Source organism: Dipodomys merriami, unplaced genomic scaffold (assembly GCF_024711535.1).
Source record: "Dipodomys merriami isolate MVZ:Mamm:240054 unplaced genomic scaffold, mDipMer1.0.p SCAF_288, whole genome shotgun sequence".
Classification (NCBI taxonomy): Eukaryota; Metazoa; Chordata; class Mammalia; order Rodentia; family Heteromyidae; genus Dipodomys; species Dipodomys merriami.
The window spans coordinates 579,883-593,542 of NW_027204359.1; the positions used below are offsets into that span (position 1 = coordinate 579,883).

At 43.2% G+C, this 13,660-nt stretch overlaps 1 long non-coding RNA gene across 1 annotated transcript in view; it reads right to left on the reverse strand.

Moving 5' to 3' along the window:
- Positions 1-12,474, reverse strand: part of LOC138838682 (uncharacterized) — an 82,865-nt gene extending 70,391 nt beyond the window's left edge. Inside the window, exon 1 of the long non-coding RNA XR_011375713.1 lies at positions 12,379-12,474. This is a non-coding gene — a long non-coding RNA (uncharacterized lncRNA). The remainder of the gene's footprint in view (positions 1-12,378) is intronic.
- Positions 12,475-13,660: the final 1,186 nt, after the last annotated feature.

A 13,660-nucleotide genomic window follows, 5' to 3' on the forward strand; every position in this document is an offset into this window, starting at 1 on the left:
TGACTGTGATGACACCTAATAATGTATTATACTGTTTGCATCCTTTCACATAGCATTTAGATTTGTAGATGTCTTCTCAATCATGCCTGACACCCAGGACTCTCCCAGAAAAGGAAAACAGATTGGCTTCTTAATCCAAGATTAAATTTTTGGCAGTGCTAGGATCTGAACTCAGGGACATGCAGTCCCAATTCATGAATGGGTGAGTTTGAGCACGGCAGCCTCTAGCCAATGAAGCTGTCAGGTGGTTCGCAGCTGCTGAGATCTTGCCCCAGGATTGTACAAAACAGCATTACGTGGATAGGCAGACAGTGGTATACAAATAAATATATATTGGTAAAAAGAGCCATAGCCGCCTATCTATGATTGAATGACATATATTACGTTCCTACCAATTCTTAGGTATTTATTATAATACAATTAAAGGAATAGTATTCTTTTCATGCTTAATAAACTATTAATTGGGATCGATCCGTGTCCTAGGATTATTGCATCCAATTTTAGACTAGACCGATGCACAAACTTCTCTTTCAATCAGTATTCCTATGCATAGGAATGAGTCTCTTGTGATCCCCTGTCATTGGTAGGTGTCAGGACCGGGATTTGAAGCCAGGGCCTATGTTGACAGGTTGTCCTATGGTTTTCTTGATAGTGTGCCAGCCTTCAGATATGGCAGGTTAGATCAACTTTGCAGCTATCTGATTCAGACCCAGGATGGTCACTGTGCAAACTAAAAAACATAAAACCCCAGACTTCTGCAGCTCCCCACTTTTTGTTCTATCCCACTTTTATCCTCATGCAAGCCCTCTGGGCCTAGGATTCCAGGATTGGGTATGGGTCCTGAGCAGCAGCTAGCCTAGGGTGATCGAGCTGAGGCAGAGTTGCCACGACCTCAGTTCAAGCCCCATGGTTGGCCCCCCAAATAAAAAGAAAAGAAAAGAAAAATTAATTAATTAATTAATGAACTAAATTTTTAAAAAAAAGCTCCCTAATTTGGAATTTCTGTCAGTTTTCTTTCCTAGCCTGGGATTTGACCTCAGGGTCTTTGTAAATCTGTAGCAATGTGAGGGAAAGTGCAGATTTGCCACTACTGGGGTTCATACCCCATGCCAAGCCAAAACTAAAAATAAGTCACTCAGATTGGCAGGAGGAGTAGTTTTGGAGATGGGAGGGAAGGGATGGTAGGAGGAAAACAAAGGAGGAGGCAACAATGCTCAATAGGAAATATACTCATGACCTTGCTCAAGTAACTGTGACCCCTCCGTACAACATTTTTACAATAAACAAAGTACAAGAAAGAAACAATGTAGTGTTCAGAGAAGCACTTTGTGAGTAAGGGACGGACGTCTGAATAGCTGTACAAAATTCTACACTGCTTTTTTTAATGTTCATTATGTAACTGAATAAACATAACTCCTTTCATTAAAAAATTAAGTCACTATCTTGGAACTGGCCAATATTTTTACCATTGGTTGGATTTGATCTCACCATCCAAGTAACTCTTTTGTACCATGGGTGAAGGCGAAGCTTACTGTCCTTGACAAAATGAAATTCAGGCTAGAGTTCCCCTGGCCTGAATGGAGGCCCTGCAATGGAAAAGATATTTCTACACATATGTAATATAGGATATATACTTAGATAATTATGTTTGTTACATATTATGATTTTTATTATTGATTTTGTATTTATTTTTTATTTGATTCATTTATTTATTGAGTATTTTATTTAGTGTTATCATACACATATTTATTACATTTTGCACATCTATTATAAAATTATACACAATAATTTAGGACATTGACTCATTTTTCATTAAAACTTTTTGTGTTGAAACATGATACATAATTAAATGGCATTTGTAATAATCTTCACACGTTTAGGGTCTCTCTCAAGTATGAACTTTGTCTTATTTATCTTTGAACACGTTCCTATAGGGATTTCTTTAATGATTTATACTCAGAAGCGTTTTTTTTTGGACAGACAAGTTGTGGGATAAGATTGTAAGGGTGAGCCTAGAAATGTGGCTTACAGGTAAAGAGCTGGCTCAACATGCATGATGACGAGGGCTTGAATATTCAGTGCCACATACTCAGAAAAAGCCAGAAGCAGTGGAGTGGCTCAAATGGCAGAGTGCTAGCCTTGATAAAAATAAGCCCCAGGACTGTCATAAACAATTGGCCAGATGCGGGTGGCTCACACCTGGAACCCCAGCTTCTCAGGATGCTGAGATTTGAAGACCACAGTTCAAAGACAGCCTAGGCAAGGAAAGCCTGTTAGACTCTTATGTCCAATGTACCACCAAAAAAAAACCCTAGTGGCGCTGTGGCTCAAGTGGTAGAGTGTTAGCCTTGAGCTGAATTGCCCAGGGACAGGGCCCAAGCTTGATACAAGACACACAACTGGAAAAAAGTAAGGGTTAATCAAAGTACTTTTCCTATCTGCTAATTAGGAGAACGTTCCCTGGAAAATAAAAGCTGATGTAAACCAGAATTGGAGTCAGAGCTTAAGGTTGAAGTGTAACAGATCCACTTGCCCAGGCTCTCAGACTCTAGCATTATAACCTTGTGTGCTAAAGGGATCTGAATGGTCCAATGTTGAAAGGCTTAATATGCTCCCCAAGCCCTTTGTGATAAGCACTTGACTTGTATTGTCAGTGTCATTACAGTCCTAAACCTAGCAGAGCACCAGTAGCTTAAACTCATCAACCTAGCTAAGGAGGCTGAGGTCTCAGGATTACAGGGTGAAGCCAACCAGGGCAGGAAAGTCTATGACACTCTGACTTCCACTTCTGAAAGGTCAGGTGTTCAATAGTTTCTTATGTTTCCTTTGGTGATGAGAAATTACTTGAACTCTAAATGTTATTAGAATTCTTGTGCTATAGAAGAAGGAAAGAAACATCATTGACCCATCCAAGGTTCAAATGAAATTCTCAGGATTCAAGCCCTAGCCCTGTTAGCAGGGAGAACTCCAGTGTAACACTGTATTTAAAGGACAGAAAACAGTATCAAAAGCCAGGCTAGGTGGAGAGACCTAGGCTTGTAGGATTAGGAGGCAGAAGATACACACTCAACAGGGAAGTGAGCTGCAAACCACTTCATTATATTCATTCCAGACACATCCAGCAATGAGGGGAAACCTGAAATATTTGTTACAGTTACACCACGGTCAGGCTTTCTCAGCCTCTTCAAACGATGCATAACCTTCCTCCTTTAGGTGAAGGGAGCCTCAGGCTATCTTTAGGTTACCAATTGAGAGTCAGTTTAGTGAGAGAGAGGGCAGGAACAGAGTAGAAAAACCATGCTCTCTGTTCTTAGGGAGTGGATTTTTTACTCTACATCTGTCAGATTTGAAGGCCCTTCTTCTACCTCTGCCAGTCCATTCTCCTTCCTTCATTCTCCACATCATTAATGCAAATCCTCAGTCGAACGTCAGGCAGGGCCGTTTCTCTTCTATTTCCAAGCACCTGAGTTAGAACTTGGCTTTGCCTTCTTGGTTCTGGGGCCTTCATTCTGCCTGAGAAGTGAAAAAGAGACAGTCTTCCTGCTCTGTGGTTGTGTGAAGGCGATGCTGGTGTCCTGGCACACTGCAGAAGGACTCATGACTGGGAATTGTTCCCTTCTTTCCTCCTGACATCCAAGACCAGATTCATGTATCATTTTTCTATCTATCTATCTATCTATCTATCTATCTATCTATCTATCTATCTATCTATCTATCTATCTATCTATCTATCTATCATCTATCTATCTGCCTGCCTGCCTGCCTACCTACCTACCTACCTATATATCTCTTTGACATTTCTTAGATTGAACTCAAGGACTGGGCATTGTCTCTAGCACTCTACTACTTGAGCCACAGCACCAATTCTGGCTTTTTCTCTGTATATACTACTGAAGAATAGAACCCAGGGCTTCTTGCATGCTAGGCAAGCATTCTCTCACTAATCCACATTCCCTGCCCCCTCATCTTTTTTTCTTAATGGTAGTTTTTACATAAGTATGCTACAGTTTGTGTCCTCAAGTGTAATTTTCTGAATACCGGTTATTTCTATAAACCCTGATCTTCTCTTCCCTTGCCTTATTTGTGACTGTTCCTGGATTGGCCTCATAATAAAATGTAACTATAGGCTGCTGAGAGCTGCAATGTGCATTGTATAAGGAGAGAGGCCTGGAACCCTGGAAGAGCAAAGCGATGGGGCTGAAATAAAAAGAATGATGCAGTATGCGTAACAAGCATATCTGAAAAATCAATCAGTATATGAAAGCAAAAGCTTTGCATACAGTCTGTTTGCACTCAAAGAATTAACATACACAAGTAAGAAAGTAGGGCACTGATACATAAACTTGGCCTTCTCTTTTTGAATTTTATTTTTTGGACATCTCAGTGCTTAAACTCAGGGTGCAATGTGTTCCTCAGCTGTTTTGCTCAAGGCTGAGCTTCTAATACTGCCATAGCTCTACTTCCAGCCAACTGGTCGTTAATTGGACTTAAGCAACTCCCAGACTTTCCTGCCTGGTCTGGCTTGTGTTTCCTGCTAGGCTTTCTCTCCCAAAACTGGAGCTCTATCTTCTAGGCCACTACTCCACTTCTGGTTTTCTGGTGGTTTATTGGCAATAAGAGTTTCACAGACTTCCTGCTTGGGCTGGCTTTGTAAGGCGATCTCCTGAAGAGGATTCAAGCAGCTTTCCTCAGGGATTTACCAAGGAGCCACTCCACAAAAACCTTTAATCTAAATCTCAGGAGGTACTAGATAAAAATAGAAACGTGCAGATACTTGTAGTGTGTCCTAGATAGTTAAGGTTGGAGACACACAGCACTCATAATTATCAGATCATTTTATAGGCAAAAGGAGCAATGCAGACAGTATGACGATCGTTCCAGCTTTTGGTCCTCTCATCCTGAGACAGTAAATTCATTGCAGCTCAATGCTAAGTGACAGAACTGGCATGTCCTGTGGACATTTGCTCCTCAATCCTGTGACACTCATTTCTCACTTTTGTCTTCCAACCTGTGACCAGAGTGGAAGATGAGGAGAGAAAATCCTTCTCTGAGAAAGCAGCTATAAAGAACATTGGGTAGTCTCTTATAAGTTCAAACCATTGGAATGACCCACTAAGAAGTCAGATTGTCCAGATTAAAAAAAAAATTAAGAAAAGAAAGATGGTACCAGTGGCTGCTGACTGTAATCCCAGTTCCTCAGGAGGCTGAGATGATGTAAAGAATCTGAATTTGAATCCGGCCAGTGTAAAAGGAGCTCAGGGACAGCGCACAGGCTCATAGTTCAACCCCAGGACCTGCCCCCTCAAAAAGAGCCTGTATCTCCACGTCTTGGTCTATGTATGGATGTATTCCTACAGGTGAATCTCCAGAGTAAGAGTAGCTATGATGAATGGCACCAAGCGAGGAAATTTGTATTCAAAACTATGAGTTCATAACACAGAGGATGCTTTTATGACATTGCATGTTCAAGGGCTCCACTCACTGCTCCCAGTATAGCCTGAAGGTTGCTCTGCATCCCAGTCCTGCTGGAAGAAGTCTTTCTCATTGTCTGGACAGGCAGACAAAAGTCCTTAATCCTGTACAGCTGTGTAACAAGCAACTCTATCTGGGCCACTTAGTGAGGAGGAGTGTGGGCAGGCTCTGAAAGTCAAACGATCTCTCTCCCAAGTGCTCTATTTTGACAGGAAACCTTCATTTATGCCACCTCCCATGGAAGGCCAAGTTCTGTGCACTTATACTGCCTTTGTGAGACTATATTCTGATGTTCAGATACAGGGCTCAATATAATTCAGGAGTCCTTCTGGCAAACAACTAGGGCACTTAACCTAATTAAATGTTTCATAACCTGCGATGATGGGCCTATGATGCCTCTCCTAGCTTTCCGGAAGCTTTGGAAATCCAAGAACATCTCAGATATCACAAAATTTCCTGTCATCTAGGGCTGGTGAAGCGCATCAAGTTTTGAAACCTTTGACCTCTCCTAGTTGGGCCCTGAGAGGCTAAGTTTTGTGGTTAAACCCAGGGCGTGGGTGCTGACCATGATCTCAGAGCAGAAGTCTACTGCCTTCCCATTTTGTGTCACAGCTTCACTTCTACTTTCTGTGTGTGTTTGTGTGTCAGTAAGCGAACGCACGTGGGAGTGTGTATGTGCATACACTAGTCCTGGAGCTTGAACACAGGACATGAGCACTGTATCTAGTTTCTCTTGTACAAGGATTGCCCTCTCTTACTTGAAACACAGAGCCATTTCAGGCTTTTTCCTAGTGATTTGGTCCAGAGTATTCAAGCCTAGGGTTTCATGTATGAAAAGCACTCTACCCCTAAGGTACATTCTCAGCCCTCTACTTCAGGTTTGTTAATTGGCTTATGTCTTTTTTGTTGTTGTCAGTTGTATGAGTTGAAGTCTGGTTCTGGGTGCTGTCCCTGAGCAATTCAGCTCTAATCTTGTGCTCTACCACTTGAGCCACCGGTTTTCTGGTGGTTCATTGGAGCTAAGTGTCTCACGGACTTTCCTGCCCAGGCTAGCTTTGAACCATGATCCTCAGATCTCATCCTACTGAGTAGCTAGGATGATCAGCATGAGCCACAAGCACCCAGCTTCCACTTCACGTTTCTTAGTGATGAATTGGAGATAATAGTCTCATGGGACCTTTTGTGTCTGGGATAGTTTGGAACCCAGATACTCTGGTCTCAGCTTCCTGAGAAGCCAGGAAGACAGACCTTGGCGATACAACCCTAGGCTGTGGCACTCTGCTGCAAGAGGTTCCTTGGCTACACGTGGTGGAGTGCTGGCCATGAGTCCAAGAGGTAAGGATCAGCGCCTAGACCCTGAGTTCAAGGTTCATGACTGAGAAAAAAACAAAACAAAACAATTGTCCGCAGTAGACAACTCACTAGTCTTCATTAATACATAATTTTGTCCCTGCCATGGGGACATATGTGAGCCTCAATATTCTTGTCTGCCTAATCATCCAAGTTGTGGAGCTATTACAAGGGCAAGATGAAAGAATGCACCCTTTGAAGGACAAAACACATTACACTCTTTACAGTATTCAGCACACAACATCCAGTGAGACTCATCACCCAGCACCCAATGCAGGACTCAGAACACTGCACCCTGTGAAGGACTCAGCACATAGCATCCTGAGCAGGACTCAGCACACAGCACCACACGAAGGACCCAGCACCTCAGGAAGAACTCATCACATAGCTGTATCCCACAAGATGTCATTAGTATTGGGTGCTTTCATCAGTATCACCATTTTTTCAGAAACACATCACAAACTGCACAAAGTTCACATCTAATCATTGAGATTGGTGGGGGTTTTTTTGGGGGGGAGGGAGTCAGCCATAGGGATTGCACTAAAATGTTGAGGGTACTGTCCTATGAACTTTTGCTTGAGCCACAGCACAGAATTTCACAGACATCCTGCCAGGGCTGGGTTTTAAACCCATCAGTGTGAGATCTCAGCCCCCGAATATCTTGATGACAGGGGTGAGCGAGGCAGCAGCATGTGGTTCTGTGGAGCTGGCTTGCAGTGGCATACCTCTGGCTAAGTCAGGTTAGATGGCAGCTGTCAGCACCAGACTCATGGCTTGCTCTGTGATGAGGTATTTGAAGTCCTATACTTATAGAGTTGCATTCACAACATTCAATCATATTTTGGTGCCAGTCCTGGGTCTTGAGTAAGAGTCTAGACACAGTCCCTATGGTTTTGCACTCAAAGCCAGTGCTCAAGTGCTTGAGTGACAGCACAACTTCCGAATTTTTATATGCATGTGGTAGTGGAGAATCAAATCCAGGGCTTTGTATGTACAAGCCATCACTATACAACTGAGCCCCAGGAATGACAAGTGTATAAACAAATAAATATATAGATTGACATATATACGTATATATATATATGTATACATATGTATAAAATAAGAGAAAGTTGTCTGTATATTATGAAATTACATATATTACTAGTAATTATTGACAAATAAATTATTCCTTCAAGTTTTAAGTATCATGGTTGAATATATAACAAGGTATTAATTGAAAATTAGTCAAAGTAGTATAATTATTGTGTATAATTTTATAGTATACTCATACACTACTAATTTAATGGTTACTTTTATAACATTCCATTTGTATGGATGTATATTGGCATGCATTTCTTAGAATCTCCCAACAATCATTAGTGGAAGTCCCAGGATTCGACCTCCAGGCCTAAGTTGAAGTTTCGGTTATGGCTTCCCTCATAGCCAGCCAAACGCAAGATCATGTACACTTTCTGGGCCTTTTAATTTAAGCCCAGGATTGTCAGAATGCAAAGGGGAAAAAATGTAAGACCATGTTATTGAACTTCTCTGTTTTATCCTTCTCCTTTTTATTTTTTGCCAACCCCGAGATTTGAACTTGGGTCCCAGGAACCAAGGGTCAACTGTGACAGAGATGCCAAGACCTGAGTTCAAGCCCTGTGCTTAGCCAAAGGAAAAAAAGCCCTGGTTTTAAATTTGCACCACTTTTCTGGCAGGCCTGGGATTTGAACTCAGGGTCTGGGTAACTCTTTGGCACTGTGGTTCAAGGGGAAGCTCACCGTTCTTGAGGACAAGAAATTTTAGACCAGTTCCCAGGGCCTGAATAGAAGCCTCAAAATGAAATAATAATATTCATATATGAGATTTATTTACATGCATGGGTTTAGTGAGTATGACGTTTATTACACTTATTTCTTTAGTATTATAATACACATAACATTTCATTTATTACATCCTATCACACAGGATATATTTGCATATAGATTATATATCATACTGAAACCCAGGATATTTTTCAGGAAAAAAAATGTGTCAAAAGTGGCTTCTTACTCCATGAATAAATTTTTGGCCATGCTGAGATTTCAACTCATGGCCTAGAATGCCCAATCCATAAATGGGGTCACAGTCTTGGCTCACCATCCTCTGGAAAACTGAGCTGCCAGGAAATTCTGAGGACCTGTGATCAAGCCACAATAGTGCCCAATATATAGAGGATATCATTAAATTATATATATATATATATATATATATATAGTTACCAATTATTAGTTTAAGTTATTTCTCCATTTAATGAAATATAATGGCTGAATACTTATGAAAGCATTAATTAAAAATTCGTCAATATCCTTCCATTAGAGGAATCATACCATGGTGTTAGAATGGAAGATTTAAGTTCAATAATTTTTCTGTGGCATTCTAAAATAGAATCATGAATTAACTGCAAATTTAATTATTACTTTGATTACTTTGATAATATTCCATTAGCATTCACATAAATAGGAATGAGTTTGTCAGGATCTCCCTCCATTTGTGAGTGGCAGTCCTGGCATTCTAACTCCAGGCCTAGATAATTTATTTCAAATGTAAACAATTGGAATAACACTGTGAAGATTTCAGATTGTCATGATTTTAAAAAGAACAAGAAGAAAAGAAAGCCAGGTGTCAGTGGCTCCTGTATTTAATGCTAGCTCCTCAGGAGGCTGAGGTGTAGAGAATGCCAATTTGAATTCAGCCAGGGCAGGAAAGTCCTAGACACTCTTAATTCTAAGAGATCACAGGAAAATATGCCCATGGGTTGGGCCTGTACCTCAAGGGCAGAGCTCTACCCTTGAGCAAAAGGAGATCAGGGATAGGGCTTAGTCTCCTATTTCAACCTCGGACCTGCCAAAGAAATAAAAGAATTCAGTAACTCCATGTCTCTGTGTGTAGATGTATGGACGATGGGCTTTCAGCAGGCTGCCCATGCCCAGACCCCTAACCTGGGCAAGCTGGGAAAAGCCCTCAGAGAGTACTAAGTATGAGCCAGTAGCTTGAACAAAGCATCCTTCTCTGGTATTTAATAAGTGAAACCCCGAAGGCTTGCCTGGGCTGGTGTATGCAACAGATGCATTACATTCTGGCTGAGGTATTTCATTGGGACATCTAGCAGCCAGCCACTACCTCCAGGGAGACCACAGTTGCTAGGCTGTATGAGTTGTGGAAGGTTCTGGCTCCATATTTCCTATCCCTCTGTAGGATGTGAGCCTAGATCTCTGAGGCCTGGTGGCTATCACTCATTCACCATTCCTCATTGCCGAGTCTCAGGCTGGTCCCAAATCCTGGCAAAGATATAAAATGGCCAGCGATTTCTGTGCTGAAATCCCACCCTCCTAGATCCTGTTAGGTGAGCCTTGGGCTGTGAATGTGGCTTAGTGGTAAAGTGCTTACCTAGAGAGCATGAAGCTCGAGGTTCAATTCCTCAGTACTACATAAACAGAAAAAGCCAAAAGTGGCACTGTGGCTTAATCCCAGACCCTTAGTTCAAGCCCAAGATTAGCAAAAACATGTGAGCTTGGTGAGACATACTCTTCTGGGACTCAGAGGAGGGCTGAGGTTATAGGTAAGAGGGAGATGGCAGGTGCTGATGGCTCACCCCTATACTCTTAGCTACTCTGGAGGCTGAAATCTGAGGATTATAATTGCAAGACAGTGCAGGCAGGAAAGTCTATATGAGAATCTTTTCTCCAATTAAACACCCCAAAAGCCAGAAGTAGAGCTGTGTTCCACGTAGTAGAGTGCTAGCCTTGAGCATAAAAACTCAGGAATAGCATCCAGGCCATGAATTTCAACCCCAGGAATGGCACACACACACACACACATACACACACACACACACACACACACACACACACACACACACACACACACACACACCAATATAGAGCATTTGCCAGTCAGTCTACCAAGTTCCATCTCTAGGAACTCAATATTTTTTAAAAAGAGAGAGAATGGAAGGAAGGGCTTGCTCCAGGAGGTGATATAACTAGTGCCAAAATTCCACAGGAGTTCTAAGATGTGGAACAGGACAGAGAGCCTCAGGCAGAAGGTACACAGCATGGGCAAAGGTCCTGAGGTTTGGTGTAGAGCAGGTGGTGTGGGAGGAATGAAGGCTCTGTGTCTTCAGGCAAGTATGGCTGAACACTCAAGGCTGGGTCAAGGTTTGTACTTGAGTCACAGGTAGGGCAGAGGGTAGGGTCCAGAATGGGGCCCAGGGGAAGATTAGCTTGATTTTTCACCATGGACCCCAGCCATTTCCTGTGGCTGAAAGCCTATTTTTCACAGCCATTGACCCTAAGGCCTCCTTTGCATGGAGGAATCAGGGCAAACGCAGGGAAGAACACTTGCTTAAGAAAAGCTTCTACCCAGTGCCACCAGTAACTCAACCCTTGTAAATCCTAGCTGCTCAAGAGATTGAAATCAGAGATCGTGGTTCAAAGCCAGCTCAGGGGAAGAAAGTTAGTGAGACTCTTCTTGCCAATGAACCACCAAAAGCCAGAAATGGAGCTGTGGCTCAATTGGTAGAGTACCAGCCTTGAGGGAAAATATTAAGAGACCAGAGCTTAGACCCTGAATTCAAGCCCCAGTATAGGCACAGAAAAAATAAAGAAGATTTCAGAAGCTCAAAATCCAATGTTGAGAAAGGCCATTATCAGCTGGGCGAAGGTGGATCAAGCCTGTCATCCTAGCTACTCAAGACTGAGACCTGAGGATCAATCAAGATTCAAAGCTATCCTGGGCAGTATCTTACCTCCAATGAATCACCAAAAAGCTGGGAAGTTGAGCTACTGTAGTTCAAGTGGTACCGCACGAACCTAGTGTAAACAAGCTAAAGGATAACATCTAGGCTCTGAGTTCTTGTCCCGGTAAACACACACACACACACACACACACACACACACACACACACACACACACACACACACACACACACACACACACACACACACACACAGACTAACATCATTAGCAGGTGCCAGCAATTCTAGCTACTGAGCTCTTAGGATGGCAGCTTGAAGCCATCCCAGGCAGGAAAGTCCATGAGACACTTATGTCCACCAAACTACTAAAAAAGATGAAAGTTCAGCTGTGTTTCAAGTGGTAGAATGCTACCTTTGAGCAAAGGAAGCTCAGGGACAGTGCCTAGGCCCAGAGTTACAGCTCAAAGATTTTTTTAAGACACACTTTGCCAGCCCCGCAGGCCATAAATCCAGATTTTGGTCATCCTAGATCTCACCTCCACTTCTGCCACTTCCACAGTACTGCCACATGTGGCCAGTGTGTGGCCAACACTGGGTTAAGAAGTGAACATACACAAGGGGGGAGGGGCATAGCCAGGTAAAGACTAATACGCCAGAACATTGATTCTCTCATCTCCCAGCTCCCTGGCCCTGGAATCTAAAGTCTGTGCCTCTGTATTCTGGGCATCCGAAATTGTCTAGAAGGCCAAGCTGGGGCCAGAAGATAGACTTTCCTGTGATAAAGTACATTTACATTACCTAGACACCGACCAATATTTCCAAGCCACCTTGGTCTCACCTCCCATGTAGCCCTGGATCCTCCTTGCTCGGGTGGCCTTCAGTCAGCTGTCAAGCTTGAGTTGGCCAGACCCACCAGCAAACCCCCATTCCCCACTCCACTGCCAGCCTGTTGAGAGGGATGTCAGAAGCCCAGCTGAGGAAAAGGACAGGACATCATATGACTGAGGCCCTCCATCTGAGGCATGAGAGACCTATGCCAGCTGGCACTGCTGTACCAGAATCTGCTGGAGGCGGCCAAATATTTGGACAGCCAGACTTGTGCCCCAGAGAAAATATGGAACACAGGCCACTGGCAATTTTCGACTCATTGTAGATGCTGATAGGGAGCTAAAGGCAAGGTTGGTGTGGAGGAAGGGCACCATCTGAAGTCAGAAAGAGGAGGACAGGAACCTAAGAAGGGGGCAGAGAAGGATGAGGGAAAATTACACACACACACACAAACACACAGACACGTAAACAGACACACACACACACACACACACACACACACACACACACATACACACACACGGACATTCCAAGGCCTCAGCTGTTCCTGAGAACAGAACCACGAACTCCCTCCATTCGGATCATATCTGACCAGTGAGAAGATGGCACTATCGTACTCAGTCCAACTGTAGACACAAGACTGAGCCTCTAACATATCTGGAATGTCTCATAACCCAGCATGGAATTTCCTACCATACACACTGCTATGTTGAAAACTCAGCCACCTCTTTGTTTATTGCTGGTCATGGGGTTTGAACTCTGGGCCAGGGCACTGACTTTCAGCTCTTCAGCTGAAGATGATCACTCTACCACTTGAGCCACAAAGCCAGTTCCTGTTTTCTGGTGGTTCATTGGATATGAAGTATCACCAAGCTGGCCTTGAACTGTGGTCTTTACATCTCAGCTTTATGAGTAGCTAGGATGACAGTTGTGAGCCACCAGCAGCACCCTGCTTTAGCCATGTTCATATTCCCAGAGGAAACTCAATTTGTCAGGACACGAACTTCTTGCAGCCCTTGACTTCAAACTTTGACACTCAGCATCCAAACAGATCCTTCAATGGAGAGAATACAGGCACAACACTCCGATCTCTTCACCCATTTACCCACTCACTGCCTGCCAAAGGCCTCGTCCTCTTGAGTTCTTGGTAAGGCACCGCCCATCCTACTGTGGCTTCAAACTGGGGAAAACTTGGGGAGTTCTTAGAAATGTCTGTAAAGTGAGGCCAGCACCTGGTCTCCACAGCACCCACACACACACACACCTCCACATTTTTGCAGGCAAAGATGTTT